Source organism: Schistocerca cancellata, chromosome 4, assembly GCF_023864275.1.
Source record: "Schistocerca cancellata isolate TAMUIC-IGC-003103 chromosome 4, iqSchCanc2.1, whole genome shotgun sequence".
Classification (NCBI taxonomy): Eukaryota; Metazoa; Arthropoda; class Insecta; order Orthoptera; family Acrididae; genus Schistocerca; species Schistocerca cancellata.
Genome location: NC_064629.1, coordinates 217980034 through 217999349, shown reverse-complemented (window position 1 = coordinate 217999349; position 19316 = coordinate 217980034).

Sequence of the window (19316 nt, the reverse complement as noted above, 5' to 3'; positions counted from 1 at the left end):
CGAGGCAGGATTCGAACCTGCGACCGTAGCAGTCCCGCGGTTCCGGACTGCAGCGCCAGAACCGCTAGACCACCGCGTCCGGCTCCCAGATAGCTACCTACCACCGACCCGATTAGACCACCAAAAGTGTTATTGTGTCCATGCTTCTGTAAATAGTGATGTTGCAGCGAGCTGTGGTGTGATTTATAGCGTGAGAAGCTGAGTATCAAATCCTAAGCGACGCCGTCGTGTTAGTACAGACGATTATTTCTAGTCACACAGATTACGTCGTTGGGTGTAGGCAAGGTCTTGTCAGGACAACTTATTGCAGAATTACGAGAGTGAGCTACATTGTCTGACGTTGCTTTTCACCTCTGTATTGCAGTGCTGTTAGAGCCTGGTATCTAAAAGGCGGCGAAGTACAACCTGTTAAATATTTCTGCGTATTGTATCTGTAGCACAGACTAAAATCCGTTTGTTTATATGTATTTTTTCTTGACAGTATACCAACATTTTAGAAGTTCAAAAAATACGAGATGGGAGTAAAAACAGCAATTAAAAAATTAATAATTTTCATAGTAACTTTATTGTTCAGCGCTATACTTGACTCTTTGTGGATGATATACTGCAATATTTTGGAGAGTCTCCTACGAGCACGTGTTGAAAAGGAATGCCTCCGAATTTTCTGTGTGAAAACTCAAAGCTTTTTCAAATAACAAAGACGTTATTAACATTCTACATATGCGATCTGACGATTTCCCAGCGATTATGCTGCTTCCAGCCGACCGTTGTGGCCGAGCGGTTCTAGGCGCTTCAGTCCGGAACCGTGCTGCTGCTACGGTCGCAGGTTCGAATCCTGCCTCGGCCATGGATTTGTATGATGTCCTAAGGTTAGTTAGGTTTAAGTAGTTCTAAGTCTAGGAGACTGATGACCTCAAATGTTAAGTCCCATAGTGCTTTCAACTATTTGACCCATTTGAATTTATGCTGCTTCCATCGTTCTCGGGATCCAGCTGTCGAAGGTTCACGATATTTTGAAGAACAATCGTTCCGCCATCATCAGGTGGTGCTGAAGAAATGATGTGTCTGCTGCGTGCTGGAGTTGTTTCTTCCTGCCGGTCCAGGGTTCGGGCCTCGCCAGCCCCTAACCGTACTCGGCGGTAAGGGGGGGGGGGGGGGGTAAGGGGTCCGCGCAGCTACGATTGAGGAGGGGAAAGGGGTGAGGCTCTGTTGCCTTCCGCCCGCCATCCCTGTCGTATTTCGCTTCCGGACGTCGCGTTCTGCTTTCATGGAACTTAATATTGGCTCCCATGTATTGCTCAGTTGAAAGATTATGCCCTGTTGATTAAATTGCCAGTCACTTTTTCAGTTGCTTCTTTGTCAATGCAGTCCAAAAATTTATCGGTGGTAGGCAGAACTTTCGTTTGTTGGTTAAGTCATTTCATGTCCATTTTCAATGCAGTGTTCCGCTATTGCGTATTAGTTGGGTTGCAGTAAGTGGGTGTGGCGCTCATGTTCTATTCATCAGTCTTCGATTGTCGGACGGTTTGTCCACTGTAAGTTTTTCCGTAGTCACACCGAAGGTGGTGCGCTCCCCTCCCTCCACCCGGCGCCCCCTCGTTTTTTGAGAGGCAAGTCGTCTTTCACTGTCCCTAAAAAGATTGTATGCTGGTTGGCAAGCGAGAAACTGTCGTTACTTGGTGTTTTCGCAGTAAACTGCCAATTTTCCACGATACATCGCCAGCAAATGGTAAGAGAGCGGTCTTCTTATCGCCTTCTTCCGTAATTTCGGCCACCGTGTCGCTCTTGGGGCTCTTGCGTCGCAGGGCTGTCCGACTCAGTCGGTTGCTGTACCCATTCTCGTGTAAGACGGATTCCAGGTGCTGCAGTTCTGCCATCAGACTGTTTGTATAAAATGGAGTATGTCCTGAGTACTAGAGTTGGATATGCTGTTCATCTGCGAGGGATGGTGGCAGCTGGAGGCATGGAGATAAAAATACATGTGCGATGGTTTACGGCATACACTGCGGGCAAGCGACCCGTTGGGCCTACAGTGAACTAGGACGTCGAGGAAAGGAAGTCTGTCACCTTTTTCTACTTCCATGGTAAACTCGATGTTTTCATGGATGGAATTAAAGAACTTCGGTACTTTTACGGGTCCATGAGGCCAGATGACAAAAGTATCGTGTCGTACTACCGAATGAAACAGATTTCATTTCAGCATTCCCGCGGCTCTATCCTCGAAGTCTTCCATGAACCAATTTGCTACAACTGGAGAGAAGAGGCAGCCCATGGCTACGGTATCAGTCTGCTCATAGTACTGTCCGCTGGAAAAAAAATAGTTCGATTTCAGAAAATGCCTAAAAAGCTGTGTCCGCTCAGCTGACCTTCCCGCTGACTAGTTTTACGGCGTCTTTCAAGGAGTCTCAAGTGAAAAGTGAGACGACGTCAAACTGACCATTCTGTCAAATTCCTGCAACCTTTGTTCCTTCAGACAACCAATGAAATAATGAGAGTTTCATATGTGATGTGTACACTTGTCGAAGTAATGGCCCAACAGATAAGTCAAAAACTTCGCCAGGGAATATATTAGTGTCCCACTGTTGCTCACTATTGGTCGAATGTCTTCGTTGTGGATCTTTGGCGGGCCATACAGTCTAAGTGGGACAACAATGCGCTGGCGAGCTGATTTGGAGACGTCTTTGTTGAGCACCCAGTTCTTTAACAAGGATGGGGTGCTTTGCTGCACTTCCTTTGTTGGATCTGCTGCTACTTTCCGGTATGCAGGATCATCCAGAAGCTCTAGCATTTTCCGCTCGTAGTCTTTACGTTGGAAGGGAACCGTGGTGCCCTTATCGTCTGGCCGGCCAGAGTGACCGAGCGGTTAAAGGCGCTACAGTCTGGAACCGCACGACCACTACGGTCGCAGGTTCGAATCCTGCCTCGGGAATGGATGTGTGTGATGTCCTTAGGTTAGTTAGGTTTAAGTAGTTCTAAGTTCTAGGGGACTTATGACCACAGCAGTTGAGTCCCATAGTGCTCAGAGCCATTTGAATTTGAACCTTATGGTCTGGAAGGACAACGATTTCTCTGGATGTACGAAATACTGTCCTTTCTGCTTTGGAGATGCTGCTTCGTGGAGGAGGCAGGTTGCTGAGAATACGACAGGATTTCCAACGAAGTTCCGTTGCGGTATCGCTTGGTTCTACTTGGATAGCCTGCTCCACAGTGCTCGCAATCTCGGCGGTTGAAAGAGATTTACATGTCACCGTAAAGTTCAGCTCTTTCTCCAGTACTGCCGTCGCTGCGTCGTAAAGTGGGTTTCCCGTAAGATTGATCACGTTGTGAGTGTTGGCTGCATCTTCTAGCGACTGCTTACATGGAAATCGAGAAAGCGTGGCGACTTGTCTCTCGGTTTATTTCTTGTACATCCAGCTGACTCCGTCGACCCATTCCGATGAATCGGTAAAGAGTGTACAGGATACCTGTAGATGAAGCATTAAGGGATCTCTGGCATTAACATCGAGCTGTCGTCACTTCTGCTTTCACCACTCCATCACTATCAAAGCGATGTCCTCGAAGAAGCTCTTTAAGTTTTGTAAACAGATGAAAATCGTGGGCTCAAGATGGAACTTTATGGAATGTGATCGATGACGGTGAACCCAGTGCATCGCAGCATTGCTGACGTCGCAGCGTTCGTGCGTGGTTTGGCATTGTCATGCTAAAGGAGAGGGTGCTCCTTGTGTGGATGAACTCTCCGGATTCGAAACTCGATTACAGCACGTTGTTCCTCGCACACCGACAGACTTGCGCTATACACCGCCATGTTACAAGATGCACTTCGGAGCACTCTAGCGACAGAGGGCTGCAAATATCTAGAATTTCAGAATAAATGAGTAGAATGTTAATAAAGTTGGTTTTATTTTAAAATATTTAACCCGTCAGTACACGCAGGTGGTTTGTCAGACCAAGGAGAATATTTTCACATTAATGCAAAAAAAATGGTTCAAATGGCTCTGAGCACTATGGGACTTAACATCTGCGGTCATCAGTCCCCTAGAACTTAGAACTACTTAAACCTAACTAACCTACGGACATCACACACATCCATGCCCGAGGCAGGATTCGAACCTGCGACCGTAGCAGTTGCGCGGCTCCCGACTGAGCGCCTAGAACCGCGAGACCACCGCGGCCGGCCATTAATGCAATGTCTGAAAGTTGTTTCCAAGAAGCTATCTTCTCAGTATCTTTAAGTGAGTGTATTAGGAGTCTTTTGGTATGGTTTATCTGGTATTTCAACAATAGCACTTCCAGTTAGCTCACAACAAAGAGGTCTAGGGTCTCAGAGGCCAGCCGCGTGCGCTGGTGTCAGTTTATTGTTAGCTCCGCTAAGGTTATTCACGTTCGCGCATATTTGCGGTATCTGCTTAGTTTAGAAGTAGAACAGATTTTTTCGTGCTTTGTACCTTATTTTAGTGTGTTATAAGTGTTGTAACTACATCATGGCTAATTCTTACGAGGCACAGGAGGAGAGAATTAGAAACTTGATTGAAGAAGTAATGGCTGAAAGTGACGCTGGTGATTCTCAAGATGGAGAAAACAACTTTAAAGAAGTCCAGGACCCAGAGTGGAAAAGCGATTCCGGCACCGAACAAAATACGTCGAGTGATGAATCAGAAGACAGTGGTTGTGATGCTGACAGTGATGTGTTTGTCGGTAAAGACAGAACAATATGGTACTCACGTGCTCCGCCAAAGAGCTCCCACACACGTTGTCATAACTCATTTACCAGGTGTGAAAAAGGTGCTGCAGAAAGTGCTGCAGATCCTCTACATTGCTGGGAACTGTTTTTTGATGAAAACATTATACACATAATCGTTCACTGCACAAACAGGTACATTCAAAGTAGCCAGGGAAACTTTTCAAGTGAAAAGAGGTGCACAACAAACTAATAAAGTTGAAATAAAGGCCTTATTGGGATTATTGTACTACGCTGGTGTAATGCGTGCCCATCGACTAAGTCTACAAGATTTGTGGCGAACAGGTGGCACAGGAGTTGAAATATCACAATGGGCATAAACAGATTTCGTTTTCTCCTTCGATGCCTCAGATTTGACGATAAACAAACGACAGTGGAAAGGGAGAAAACAGTTCACATGGCGGCGATAACACAGGTGTTCAGTCTAATTGTTGAAAACTTTCAGAAGGCTTATATAGTTTCTCAATACGTGACAGTTGATGAAAAACTAGAAGCATTCTGTGGAAGATGCAGATTCCGACAGTACATGCCAAATAAGCCAAACAAGTATGGAGTAAAGAGTTTTGCAGCAGTGGATGCCAGAATGTTTTACACACTCAGCATGGAGGTGTATGTTGGGCAACAGCCTGAAGGCCCTTACAGACAGGACAACAGACCAGTTGAACTTGTTCAGAGACTTTGCCAACCTATCCTGAATACAGGCCTCAACATAACTTGCGACAATTATTTTACGAGTTACGAGCTTGCAAGCACATTGATTACGAGGAAGACGACGATCGTTGGTACCCTGAGGAAGAACAAGAGACAAGTCGCAAGGGGATTTTTTAACACTAAAAATCGACAACAAAAGTTATCTATGTTTGGGTTTCAGAAAAATTGCACCTTAGTCTCTTACGTGCCGAAACGAAATAGAGTGGTATTACTACTGTGAACGATGCACCACAACGGATATATTGACGAAAATACAGGGAATGATAAAAAACCAGAAATTATCACTTTCTATAACCTTACCAAGGGTGGAGCTGACGTTGTAGACAGAATGAATGCAACACATAATGTAGCTAGAAACACAAGAAGATGGACAATGGTTGTTTTTTATAGCATCATGAATACAGCTGCGATAAATGCTGCTATGATTTTCAACTCAAATCAGAAAGAACAACTGAGAAGAAGAGAGTTTTTGAGGCAACTTTCTTTTGCGCTTCTGCATGATTATCTTCAGCAAAGACTAATGTCAAAAATATTGCCAAGAAAGATAACAGAGAATTGGAGAGTTTTGCAGTGTGAAAATTTCTGAAGTGGAATCAACTGCGACTTCACGAGGACGGCGTGTGGACTGCAGAAGGAAAAACAGAAAAACAAGATATATTTGTAAGTTTTTCGGCCACCGTGTCGCTCTTGGGGCTCTTGCGTCGCAGGGCTGTCCGACTCAGTCGGTTGCTGTACCCATTCTCGTGTAAGACGGATTCCAGGTGCTGCAGTTCTGCCATCAGACTGTTTGTATAAAATGGAGTATGTCCTGAGTACTAGAGTTGGATATGCTGTTCATCTGCGAGGGATGGTGGCAGCTGGAGGCATGGAGATAAAAATACATGTGCGATGGTTTACGGCATACACTGCGGGCAAGCGACCCGTTGGGCCTACAGTGAACTAGGACGTCGAGGAAAGGAAGTCTGTCACCTTTTTCTACTTCCATGGTAAACTCGATGTTTTCATGGATGGAATTAAAGAACTTCGGTACTTTTACGGGTCCATGAGGCCAGATGACAAAAGTATCGTGTCGTACTACCGAATGAAACAGATTTCATTTCAGCATTCCCGCGGCTCTATCCTCGAAGTCTTCCATGAACCAATTTGCTACAACTGGAGAGAAGAGGCAGCCCATGGCTACGGTATCAGTCTGCTCATAGTACTGTCCGCTGGAAAAAAAATAGTTCGATTTCAGAAAATGCCTAAAAAGCTGTGTCCGCTCAGCTGACCTTCCCGCTGACTAGTTTTACGGCGTCTTTCAAGGAGTCTCAAGTGAAAAGTGAGACGACGTCAAACTGACCATTCTGTCAAATTCCTGCAACCTTTGTTCCTTCAGACAACCAATGAAATAATGAGAGTTTCATATGTGATGTGTACACTTGTCGAAGTAATGGCCCAACAGATAAGTCAAAAACTTCGCCAGGGAATATATTAGTGTCCCACTGTTGCTCACTATTGGTCGAATGTCTTCGTTGTGGATCTTTGGCGGGCCATACAGTCTAAGTGGGACAACAATGCGCTGGCGAGCTGATTTGGAGACGTCTTTGTTGAGCACCCAGTTCTTTAACAAGGATGGGGTGCTTTGCTGCACTTCCTTTGTTGGATCTGCTGCTACTTTCCGGTATGCAGGATCATCCAGAAGCTCTAGCATTTTCCGCTCGTAGTCTTTACGTTGGAAGGGAACCGTGGTGCCCTTATCGTCTGGCCGGCCAGAGTGACCGAGCGGTTAAAGGCGCTACAGTCTGGAACCGCACGACCACTACGGTCGCAGGTTCGAATCCTGCCTCGGGAATGGATGTGTGTGATGTCCTTAGGTTAGTTAGGTTTAAGTAGTTCTAAGTTCTAGGGGACTTATGACCACAGCAGTTGAGTCCCATAGTGCTCAGAGCCATTTGAATTTGAACCTTATGGTCTGGAAGGACAACGATTTCTCTGGATGTACGAAATACTGTCCTTTCTGCTTTGGAGATGCTGCTTCGTGGAGGAGGCAGGTTGCTGAGAATACGACAGGATTTCCAACGAAGTTCCGTTGCGGTATCGCTTGGTTCTACTTGGATAGCCTGCTCCACAGTGCTCGCAATCTCGGCGGTTGAAAGAGATTTACATGTCACCGTAAAGTTCAGCTCTTTCTCCAGTACTGCCGTCGCTGCGTCGTAAAGTGGGTTTCCCGTAAGATTGATCACGTTGTGAGTGTTGGCTGCATCTTCTAGCGACTGCTTACATGGAAATCGAGAAAGCGTGGCGACTTGTCTCTCGGTTTATTTCTTGTACATCCAGCTGACTCCGTCGACCCATTCCGATGAATCGGTAAAGAGTGTACAGGATACCTGTAGATGAAGCATTAAGGGATCTCTGGCATTAACATCGAGCTGTCGTCACTTCTGCTTTCACCACTCCATCACTATCAAAGCGATGTCCTCGAAGAAGCTCTTTAAGTTTTGTAAACAGATGAAAATCGTGGGCTCAAGATGGAACTTTATGGAATGTGATCGATGACGGTGAACCCAGTGCATCGCAGCATTGCTGACGTCGCAGCGTTCGTGCGTGGTTTGGCATTGTCATGCTAAAGGAGAGGGTGCTCCTTGTGTGGATGAACTCTCCGGATTCGAAACTCGATTACAGCACGTTGTTCCTCGCACACCGACAGACTTGCGCTATACACCGCCATGTTACAAGATGCACTTCGGAGCACTCTAGCGACAGAGGGCTGCAAATATCTAGAATTTCAGAATAAATGAGTAGAATGTTAATAAAGTTGGTTTTATTTTAAAATATTTAACCCGTCAGTACACGCAGGTGGTTTGTCAGACCAAGGAGAATATTTTCACATTAATGCAAAAAAAATGGTTCAAATGGCTCTGAGCACTATGGGACTTAACATCTGCGGTCATCAGTCCCCTAGAACTTAGAACTACTTAAACCTAACTAACCTACGGACATCACACACATCCATGCCCGAGGCAGGATTCGAACCTGCGACCGTAGCAGTTGCGCGGCTCCCGACTGAGCGCCTAGAACCGCGAGACCACCGCGGCCGGCCATTAATGCAATGTCTGAAAGTTGTTTCCAAGAAGCTATCTTCTCAGTATCTTTAAGTGAGTGTATTAGGAGTCTTTTGGTATGGTTTATCTGGTATTTCAACAATAGCACTTCCAGTTAGCTCACAACAAAGAGGTCTAGGGTCTCAGAGGCCAGCCGCGTGCGCTGGTGTCAGTTTATTGTTAGCTCCGCTAAGGTTATTCACGTTCGCGCATATTTGCGGTATCTGCTTAGTTTAGAAGTAGAACAGATTTTTTCGTGCTTTGTACCTTATTTTAGTGTGTTATAAGTGTTGTAACTACATCATGGCTAATTCTTACGAGGCACAGGAGGAGAGAATTAGAAACTTGATTGAAGAAGTAATGGCTGAAAGTGACGCTGGTGATTCTCAAGATGGAGAAAACAACTTTAAAGAAGTCCAGGACCCAGAGTGGAAAAGCGATTCCGGCACCGAACAAAATACGTCGAGTGATGAATCAGAAGACAGTGGTTGTGATGCTGACAGTGATGTGTTTGTCGGTAAAGACAGAACAATATGGTACTCACGTGCTCCGCCAAAGAGCTCCCACACACGTTGTCATAACTCATTTACCAGGTGTGAAAAAGGTGCTGCAGAAAGTGCTGCAGATCCTCTACATTGCTGGGAACTGTTTTTTGATGAAAACATTATACACATAATCGTTCACTGCACAAACAGGTACATTCAAAGTAGCCAGGGAAACTTTTCAAGTGAAAAGAGGTGCACAACAAACTAATAAAGTTGAAATAAAGGCCTTATTGGGATTATTGTACTACGCTGGTGTAATGCGTGCCCATCGACTAAGTCTACAAGATTTGTGGCGAACAGGTGGCACAGGAGTTGAAATATCACAATGGGCATAAACAGATTTCGTTTTCTCCTTCGATGCCTCAGATTTGACGATAAACAAACGACAGTGGAAAGGGAGAAAACAGTTCACATGGCGGCGATAACACAGGTGTTCAGTCTAATTGTTGAAAACTTTCAGAAGGCTTATATAGTTTCTCAATACGTGACAGTTGATGAAAAACTAGAAGCATTCTGTGGAAGATGCAGATTCCGACAGTACATGCCAAATAAGCCAAACAAGTATGGAGTAAAGATTTTTGCAGCAGTGGATGCCAGAATGTTTTACACACTCAGCATGGAGGTGTATGTTGGGCAACAGCCTGAAGGCCCTTACAGACAGGACAACAGACCAGTTGAACTTGTTCAGAGACTTTGCCAACCTATCCTGAATACAGGCCTCAACATAACTTGCGACAATTATTTTACGAGTTACGAGCTTGCAAGCACATTGATTACGAGGAAGACGACGATCGTTGGTACCCTGAGGAAGAACAAGAGACAAGTCGCAAGGGGATTTTTTAACACTAAAAATCGACAACAAAAGTTATCTATGTTTGGGTTTCAGAAAAATTGCACCTTAGTCTCTTACGTGCCGAAACGAAATAGAGTGGTATTACTACTGTGAACGATGCACCACAACGGATATATTGACGAAAATACAGGGAATGATAAAAAACCAGAAATTATCACTTTCTATAACCTTACCAAGGGTGGAGCTGACGTTGTAGACAGAATGAATGCAACACATAATGTAGCTAGAAACACAAGAAGATGGACAATGGTTGTTTTTTATAGCATCATGAATACAGCTGCGATAAATGCTGCTATGATTTTCAACTCAAATCAGAAAGAACAACTGAGAAGAAGAGAGTTTTTGAGGCAACTTTCTTTTGCGCTTCTGCATGATTATCTTCAGCAAAGACTAATGTCAAAAATATTGCCAAGAAAGATAACAGAGAATTGGAGAGTTTTGCAGTGTGAAAATTTCTGAAGTGGAATCAACTGCGACTTCACGAGGACGGCGTGTGGACTGCAGAAGGAAAAACAGAAAAACAAGATATATTTGTAAGAAGTGCAAGAAACACATTTGCCTTGAACATTCTGTTACTGTGTGCCAAGACTGTATCGACCAAATATCTGACTGAATACATGCATTATTTTAATAACAGCTAAATTTTATGTATCTCCATTTGTGTAAATATTTTTTACCAAAATATTAAATTTATCCCTTAAATATATTTACTAAACTGATTTTTAATGATATTTCATTTAATAACGCTTCCCTCCATAATATACATCTAAATGCAAATTAAGAAAGATAGTAACTGCAAAGGTCTGTGATACCAGCTGCGCGTACTGCCGTCCTGTTTCCAGGTGCGTGCACCGCCGGGTTAATACCTTTCACTTCAAAAATTCTGAGGCATTACGCTTCAGCGTGCCTTCGTAATTTCGCCATTTCATAATTGTCAATGTTTCTAAACACGCTACACGAATAGCAGGATTGTTCACAAACAAAACTGACAAGCTAGTTGACACTGTGATTAATACCCTGAACAGGCAGTCTGGAAGAATAGGATCCCAATTTCCGTCCACTTATATCGATTTAGGTTCCCGAGAGTTTCTCTGAATCGCTTATGGAAAAATCCAAGATGATTTCTTTGAAATGGACACGGCTGTTTTCCTTTCCTACGCTTCTTCAGTCCAAACTTACGTACCGGATGTAATGTCTTCGACATCGACGGGATGTTGAATCACAGTCGTTCTTTTTTCCTTTTTCCTCCAAGCAAAGGACAATGAATTTCCTCGACCGCTAATACTTTACTCGAAGTATTCATTATGTAATTGCTACACGAAGTTAGCAAATAAGATACAAAACCATCTGTTAAATTCCAGGCACAGTATACAACTTTACTTCCACTAATACAGTTACAGGCATAAAGAAGTCGTAAAAAGAGATTGAACAGCCCCTCGCAGTGTATTTGGTTTCGTTGATCTGAAAGTAAAATATTTAGCGTTGTATATGACAAGTACAAAAGTAAACGTGGTCAAAAATGAGATAACTGCAACGCCCGTGTACATGATGCAGCTTCGTCAGAAAGTCCACAGCAGCCAGGCTAGCAAACATCAATCTTTGCTGTCGAGACAATTTCATAGTGGTTTAACAAATGTGATTGCTTTGCTAGCAAAACTGTTTCTCCTGGATCATTAACTCCCCCTGCAGATGCCTGGAATCGCGAGATACCATCACCCGATCAGCTAAATGTGTTCCGGTTCATGAACGTTTAATGCTGTTGTTAGTGCTCTTTCCTTTCGAACCTTACGGTATTACGTTACGTGTGGTCTTTCTCGACAATATGACTGACGCGTCATGAAAAATAATAAATAGCAGTATTTTCTCTCGCACATGCTTATACATTCAGCAGTTGAGTTGACAGGAAAAAATATTCAGATAGATACGCAAATAACCATGAGAGAATATTTCCTTTCTGCTGTGGTCTGTCACTTAAATCACCTTACATTTAACATAGATCAAGATTAATCAGTTCTGTCTGCATATGACATACGCATCACAATCAATCACAACAGATACACAACAACAGAGGAAACTGTGAACAATCAACACATCTACCTCACTTTTCTTAATAAAGAAGGTTTCATTCTATCTAGCAAAGAATGTAACATCAATGGTAACTCAAACTACAGGAAGAGAGAGATCCAAATTCCCCCTCTCTATACCGATTTATGTTTTCTTTGTTTTCACTGAGTATCCCAAGGAAAATGTCTTAGGTGTGCGTTTGGATCAGAAATTCAATAGGAAATAATACTTTGTCCGAATCAACATAGTTCAGTCACTACTGAACTTGGTATCATTGCAAGTATGTATTTCTACATACCTTGTGCAGACGTTAACGTCAGTATTCACTGTGATTCTCTACTAGGAAGATGAAATCTATCAAAAAGGGGTAAATCGAAAACAGAGTATCTGAAACTGCTATTGACTTCCGATCCTTGAAGTGAGATCCTGCTTCTGAACGCTCCAGTAGGGGAGAGTGCCAGATTAGCGGATAGTTTCCACTTATCAGATAGTAAGGTTTCTAATCAAGTAACGACTGCACTCTGTCGGAGGTGGCAGGAACTGTTAGGTATTGGTCCACTGAGACGCTATTTTGAGTTTTACCATAGTACGAAGAGTGCTTTCTGGTGAAGTGGTTGCCTGAGTGAATTCGGAGTTTGGAAATATTCTGCAGGGTTCATTATACGCGCAGAAATCGACTAAATGTAAGTGTATACGGTTTTTATGTTATATCTAGTGGGAAAGCATATACTTTCAACCTCTGCACAATAGTTATAAATAATGTGTTTGTTAAATAATGTCTTTGTTGTATGTTGGTCTTTCCTTTCAGCGCGGGTTCCTTTTATCGGATAGTGGAAGGGTTCTAAGTATCGGCCGGCCGCGGTGACCGTGCGGTTCTGGCGCTGCAGTCCGGAACCGCGGGACTGCTACGGTCGCAGGTTCGAATCCTGCCTCGGGCATGGGTGTGTGTGATGTCCTTAGGTTAGTTAGGTTTAAGTAGTTCTAAGTTCTAGGGGACTTATGACCTAAGGTGTTGAGTCCCATAGTGCTCAGAGCCATTTGAACCATTTTTCTAAGTATCGGATATCCGATAGTTGGCTTAGCCTTTTTTTTTACTTACGTCATATTTCTTTTGTAGGTGTCATTGCCGAAACCAATCAAGAAAAGGAAACAATGGGACCCGCAATCGATGTTAGAAACAGTAAATGCCGCTAGAGAGAAGAAATGTAGGTACTTGAAAGCAACTAAAATCTACCACGTTCCCAAATCAACCATAGAAGACTATGTAAAAATCAAAACTGAAAATGTTGGAAGTTTGGTTAACAAAAAACCAGGAAAATCTTGTGTGTTAAGAAATGACTTGGAAGAAGAATTGGTACGTTACTGTAAAGTAATGGAAAATAGGTATTTTGCGTTACAGTCATGTGACGTAAGGCAACTTTCTTTCCAATTAACAGTGAGATATGACATCGAACATCCATTCACGCTTTCAAAAGGATCAATGGGAAAAAAATGGTTCAGAAATTTTACAAAACGTCATCCCTCTCTTAGTTTAATAAGACTAGAGTCCGTTTCTTTCTCTAGAAAAACCTTGATTCCTTTTCCAACCTTCTGGAACCTGTGCTAGAAAAGATCGGTTTCAATCCTGCCAAAGTATTTAACGTAGATGAAACGGGAATAACCGTTGTTCAAAATTGACGTACAAAAGTTATTTGTTTAAAGGGCAAAAAACAAGTAGGAAGTTTGTGATCACAAGAAAGACGATCCCTGATGACACTGCTAACTTGCATGAGTGCAGCTGGCATGTTTGTTCCGCCGCTGATTGTCTTTCCTCGTAAAAATATGAAAGCGGAATTGTTGAACGGTTGTCCTGCAGGAAAAACTGCAAGCTGTCACCCCTCAGGATGGATTCAGCTCTATTTTTTTACAGAATGGTTCAGGCACTTCTTTCAGTTTACAAAACCATCAACCGACAGCCCAGTTATATATTAGACGGACATTTCTCCCACACGAGGAACATCGGAGTGATTGAACTAGCTCGTAAACATGGTGTAACAATCGTGTGGCTACCACCACACACAATACAAAAACTCCAGCCATTATATGTAGCCTTCATGGGACCATTCAAAACATATTACAGCCAAGAAACAGAGCCTGGATGTCTAACCATCCCTTTAGGACAGTTACAGCATATCAAGTCGGGGAATTGATGGGGAAGGCGTATGCTAACTGCACAGATCTTGAAACTGCGAAGAGTGGTTTCAAAAAATGCGGCATAGTCCCCTTTAACAGGAATGTTTTTCTCAGAACTAGACTTTATTCAATTGGACGATGGGCACGAATATAATCCTGACAATGATTTTGAATTTCTGGAGCCCAGCCAAACGAAAAAAATTGTTTCATCTTTCGATGTGCGTCCGCCTCTAACAGTCGGCCAAACAAATGCAACAGCACGTCCCACCAGTAAAGCCGCTACAATCACTAGTTCACCTTTCAAGAAATCGCTTGAAGAAAAGTTTCAATTACAAGGCCCAACAGATAGGCCTAGGCCAAAACAAGGTCAATCATACACAAAATCAGCCAGAGCTCTGTCATAACGTTAATCTTCGGCAAGGTCAACAGCTACAGCGTCAAGAACGCCTGCAACAAGACACAGAAAAGGAAACAAAAGGCAGCGTTACTCGTCTTCCTCCTCATCTGAGGATGATTGTGCTCCTCTCGTCTCCACTGATGACTAGGACAGTGCGGAAGAGGCGTGCCTATATTGCAATCACGCTTACAAATTAGACACAAGTGGCGAACAGTGGATCCGTTGTACAAGATGTCTTCGTTGGGCGCACGAATTGTGTTCTGATGTTGCCAAGAAGGGATGGAAAACATTTTTATGTGATCACTGTAATAGATTAAGCAAGTAATGCACGGTGACAAATGAATAGCGTCTTTGTGTTGTGTAAGTAAGGTTTTCGTATATTATATATTAAAAGTACTTAAAAGATAAAGTATGTTTCTTTTTATATCGAATTGTACTTAATCCTGACTACTACCCGACAACAGGAACCCGAATTTAAAAACACCGAAATGCTCATAAATCAGATAATGTACAATTTGTGACCAAATACTATCAATAATGAAAACCTAGGTAAGATATATTTTATTGGGATGCTTGTGACATGTGAAAGTGGTTAACATAGCGTGAAATAAAGTACGTCAGATATAATCATAAAGAACAGTATCCGATAATCGGGCACTCTCCCCTAAACTTTGCTAATGCTGTTGTACCAAATAACGTGTACTAATAACAAGGATTTCCACTTGTTTGTTTTACTTCCTTGCATCTAGTAAAGCTGCTTTCAAAGAAGTTGTTAATTATGTACATCGACACAGAGACTTTAGTCTGTTGTACCGTTGGATGTAACACACTCCACGAAAAAGTGAACACTTTAATTTATTATCTTTTAGGAAAGGTGAGCGTGTAACATGATTGGTTCCTGCACAAGAGATACGATTACATAATAGATTCACTGCTTGGTATTAATAATCAATGATTTCCCAAAATAATTTCCACGACTGTTGAACAATTTGTGTACATAATATGAAGTCAGAGAGTAATAACTGCGCAGTATGTGGCCAGAAGGCATACATGTCTTGCACAATCGTTATTGGTATCCTATTGAAACGAGAAATTTACAGAAACAGGATGAAAACTGAATGAAACAGAAATCGACAGTACACTAAATATACTGGATCCTCGGCGACACAGTTTGTCACGGCATACTGTCGTATATTCCCCTGATATAAATTATAATTTCTTAGACGTGGCTTTGATTGAGCTACAGCTTCGATCCACTAACTTTGTCGTAGACACTATATAGCATACTCACTAGTATCTGAATAAGAGTCACTTTCCTAGTAGAGTGCAGCGGCCGTTTTCGCTCTGTTGACGATACCTTCGCACCATGACATGGACTCCACGACACACAAGTAGATTTCGGAGCCATTCTGACACATGACCGTTTAACCTCCGGTCACTGTTTGAAACTTCGTTCAAGACAGCTTGTGGAATTGTGTAGTCGAACGAAAGGCTCTCTCACAGTCTAATACAAAAAAAGCCCATCACTAAGGAATTATCCAAATGGGATGGAAATCGGCAGATGTGATGTAAATGTACAGACAAATAAATGGCTGCAATTTCAAACAAGTGGCTGATTTATTGAAGAAAAGAAGCTTCACAAATTGAGCATGTAAGTAACGAGTTGGTCCATCTCTGTCCCTTATGCAAGCAGTTATTGAACTTCGCATGGCTGACACAGTTGTTGGATATCCTCCTCACGGATGTCGTACCAAATTCTGTCCAACTGACGCGTTAGATAGTCAAAATTCCGTCTGGACTGAGAGCCCTGCCCATAATGCTTTACACGTTCTCACTTGGGGAGAGATTCGGTAAACTTGCTGGCCAAGGTAAGGCTTTGCAAGCACGAAGAAAAGGAGTAGAAACTCTCACGTAGGTCCAGGATGGCTTGCCTAAAGGGCAACAAAACAGGATACAGAATATCGTTGACATACCGCTGTGCTGTAAGGGTGCCAGAAATGACAATCAAAGGCGCCTGCTATGAAAAGAAGTGGCATCCTAGACCATCACTCCTGGTTATCGAGCGGTATGGCGGGCGACGTTCTGGTTGGTACTCCACTGCTGTTCGGGGCCTCTCCAGCCACGTCTTCGTTGGCCACCGGGGCTCATTTCGAAGCGGTGCTCATCACTGAAGACAATTCTATTCCAGTCAGTAAGATTCCAGGCCGAAGACGTGTTGTAGACGCCCTGGAGTGGTGGGATACTAAACTGGTCGACGCACACCATACGGCCCGACAAAGAGGGCTGATGGTCTGACATGCCATTTGCCATTTGTGGCCTAGCGGTTCTAGGCGTTACAGTCTGGAACCGCGCGACCGCTACGGTCGCAGGTTCGAATCCTGCCACAGGCATGGATGTGTGTGATGTCCTTAGGTTAGTTAGGTTTAAGTAGTTCTAAGTTCTAGGGGACTGATGACCACAGCAGTTCCCATAGTGCTCAGAGGCATTTAAACCATTTTTTTGACGTGCCATTTCTTTTCACAGCGGGACCACTATGTCATGCGTGGCGCCCTTACAGTTCAGTGGTACATCGACAATATTCTGTGCCGTTTGGTTGCCTTTCATGGCAAGTCATCCTGGTTTTTACATCCCAGCAAGATAATGCCCGCCCGCACACCGCAAGCGTTTCTACTTCTTGCCTTCGTGCTTGCCAAAACCTAGATAGCTAGATCTCTCCCAAACTGAGAACGTTGGTAGTATTACTGGTAGCGGCCTCCAACCAACTCGGTATTTACAAAATCTAACTCGCCAATTGGTCAGAATTTTGCAGGATATTCATCAGGAGGATCTCCAACAACTCTATCGATCAATGCCGAGCCGAACAGCTTCTTGCATAAGGACCATAAGTGGACCAAAGCGTTATTGACTTGCTCAATTTGTGAAGCTCTTTCTCGTGAATAAGTCATCCAATTGTTTTGAAACTCTATTTATTTGTTTGCCTGTACATGTATTGCACATCTACCAATTTCCGTCCCATACGGATAAGATCATCGGGGTGCAACTTTTCTTTCTTTTTTTTGTCTTAGAGTTTATCTCCAACAGTCAGAACAACGGCAGACAGATCTTGGATCCATCGTGTACAACGTAAACGTTCAGCACTCGAGAATAGATTCACAGTCTGGTTGAACGGTACCTTGTTGGTAAGACAAGTGCGTTGCTGTACGTGGAGCTCAACGTACACTTGTGCTGGTGTCAGCATGTGCCAACTTGTGTCTTCAGTCCTTCCACGCTTAGAGCCTTCAGTGACGAAGTCCTCAGCCCATGCTCTCTGTGCTGTCAGCATACGTGAAAGTGTGACGGAAAATTGTTCTGTAGAAGTGCCTGCTCACCCAACGTTGTTGGCCGGCTTTATACCAGCAAGCTATTTGTTGTGCCTCTCCCCCCCCCCCCTCCGCCACCACCACGCCGCCACCGCTACTACGCCCCCCCCCCCCCCCCCCAAACGTGGACGCATTTTTGCCCGTTAAAGTTGAGCAGCTTCAGTACCGTTGGTTTTCAGAAAATCGAGATACTCTCGATACATAATTGACGTGGTTACACGTGAAAAGCCCAGTGCCTGAACGACTTCGGTTCTAAGTGCCCCATGTACAATCTGCGCGCGACCAAATGCGCTGCTTGGCGCGCCTTTCCCACCCAATACTCGCCTGTCATGCCGATGTTCACTGAAAGTTCAAAATGGCTCTGAGCACTATGGGACTTAACATCTATAGTCATCAGTCCCCTAGAACTTAGAACTACTTAAACCTAACTACCCTAAGGACATCACACAACACCCAGTCATCACGAGGCAGAGAAAATCCCTGACCCCGCTGGGAATCGAACCCGGGAACCCGGGCGTGGGAAGCGAGAACGCTACCGCACGACTACGAGGTTCAGTGAAAGTCACGTGACTCACTAGACTAACGCCAATCACGGTGACGAAACTTTGTGCTTCCTCTCCAAAACAGTTTAGCTGCTCATGTTTGATTATTTTATGTGTCTTGTTATGTTATATGAAACCTTGTATTCGTGAAATGTGTAAGCAGATAAAGTATCACACTTTTGAACTGTGACAACGCATTAAACTATAACCACAATGCTGCAGTATACATCTCATGCCTACACTGTTTCTAAATCAGAGAAGACAAGTTGATTAGGCGTACAGAATTGCACGAGACTAAAAATTTGTCCTCCTTAAATAGGAACTTTCGGAAAAATGCGTCTGTTACTGTCGTCAGAGGTTTCAAATCAGAGTCAGGCATTCCATCCATATCTGTAATGGAAAGAGAAAGGGACTTCAACTGGACTAGCTCATTTCTTCAAACGTGTTAGTCATAAACGTTTCTAGATGTTCCAACACTCAATCACCACTTCCCGAACGATCTGAACACCACACCCAAACCGGTACTTCTTTCAGTGTGTCACAACCGGTTCTTTCTTGATCGTTCAGAAACTCTTCACATACTAGTTCTTGCCTGAAACCCTTCTGTAAGAAAGTCTTTTAGGGCTGACTGTAAGAAAGCTGAACATTTCAAGTGAAGGGGAATACATTAGCGCAGAAAATACACGTCGAAGTAACATTTCTGGAGCATCAGTTTAAACTAACCGTAACAGACAGCAAGATTTTTCTGTAAGAAATGGGATGAAGATCGGCGTTACACGGGCAGTTGATACATTTGTGTCTCAAAAAAGACACAGAAAATAGCGGATTTTACGTCACATGTCTCACGTAGGCCAG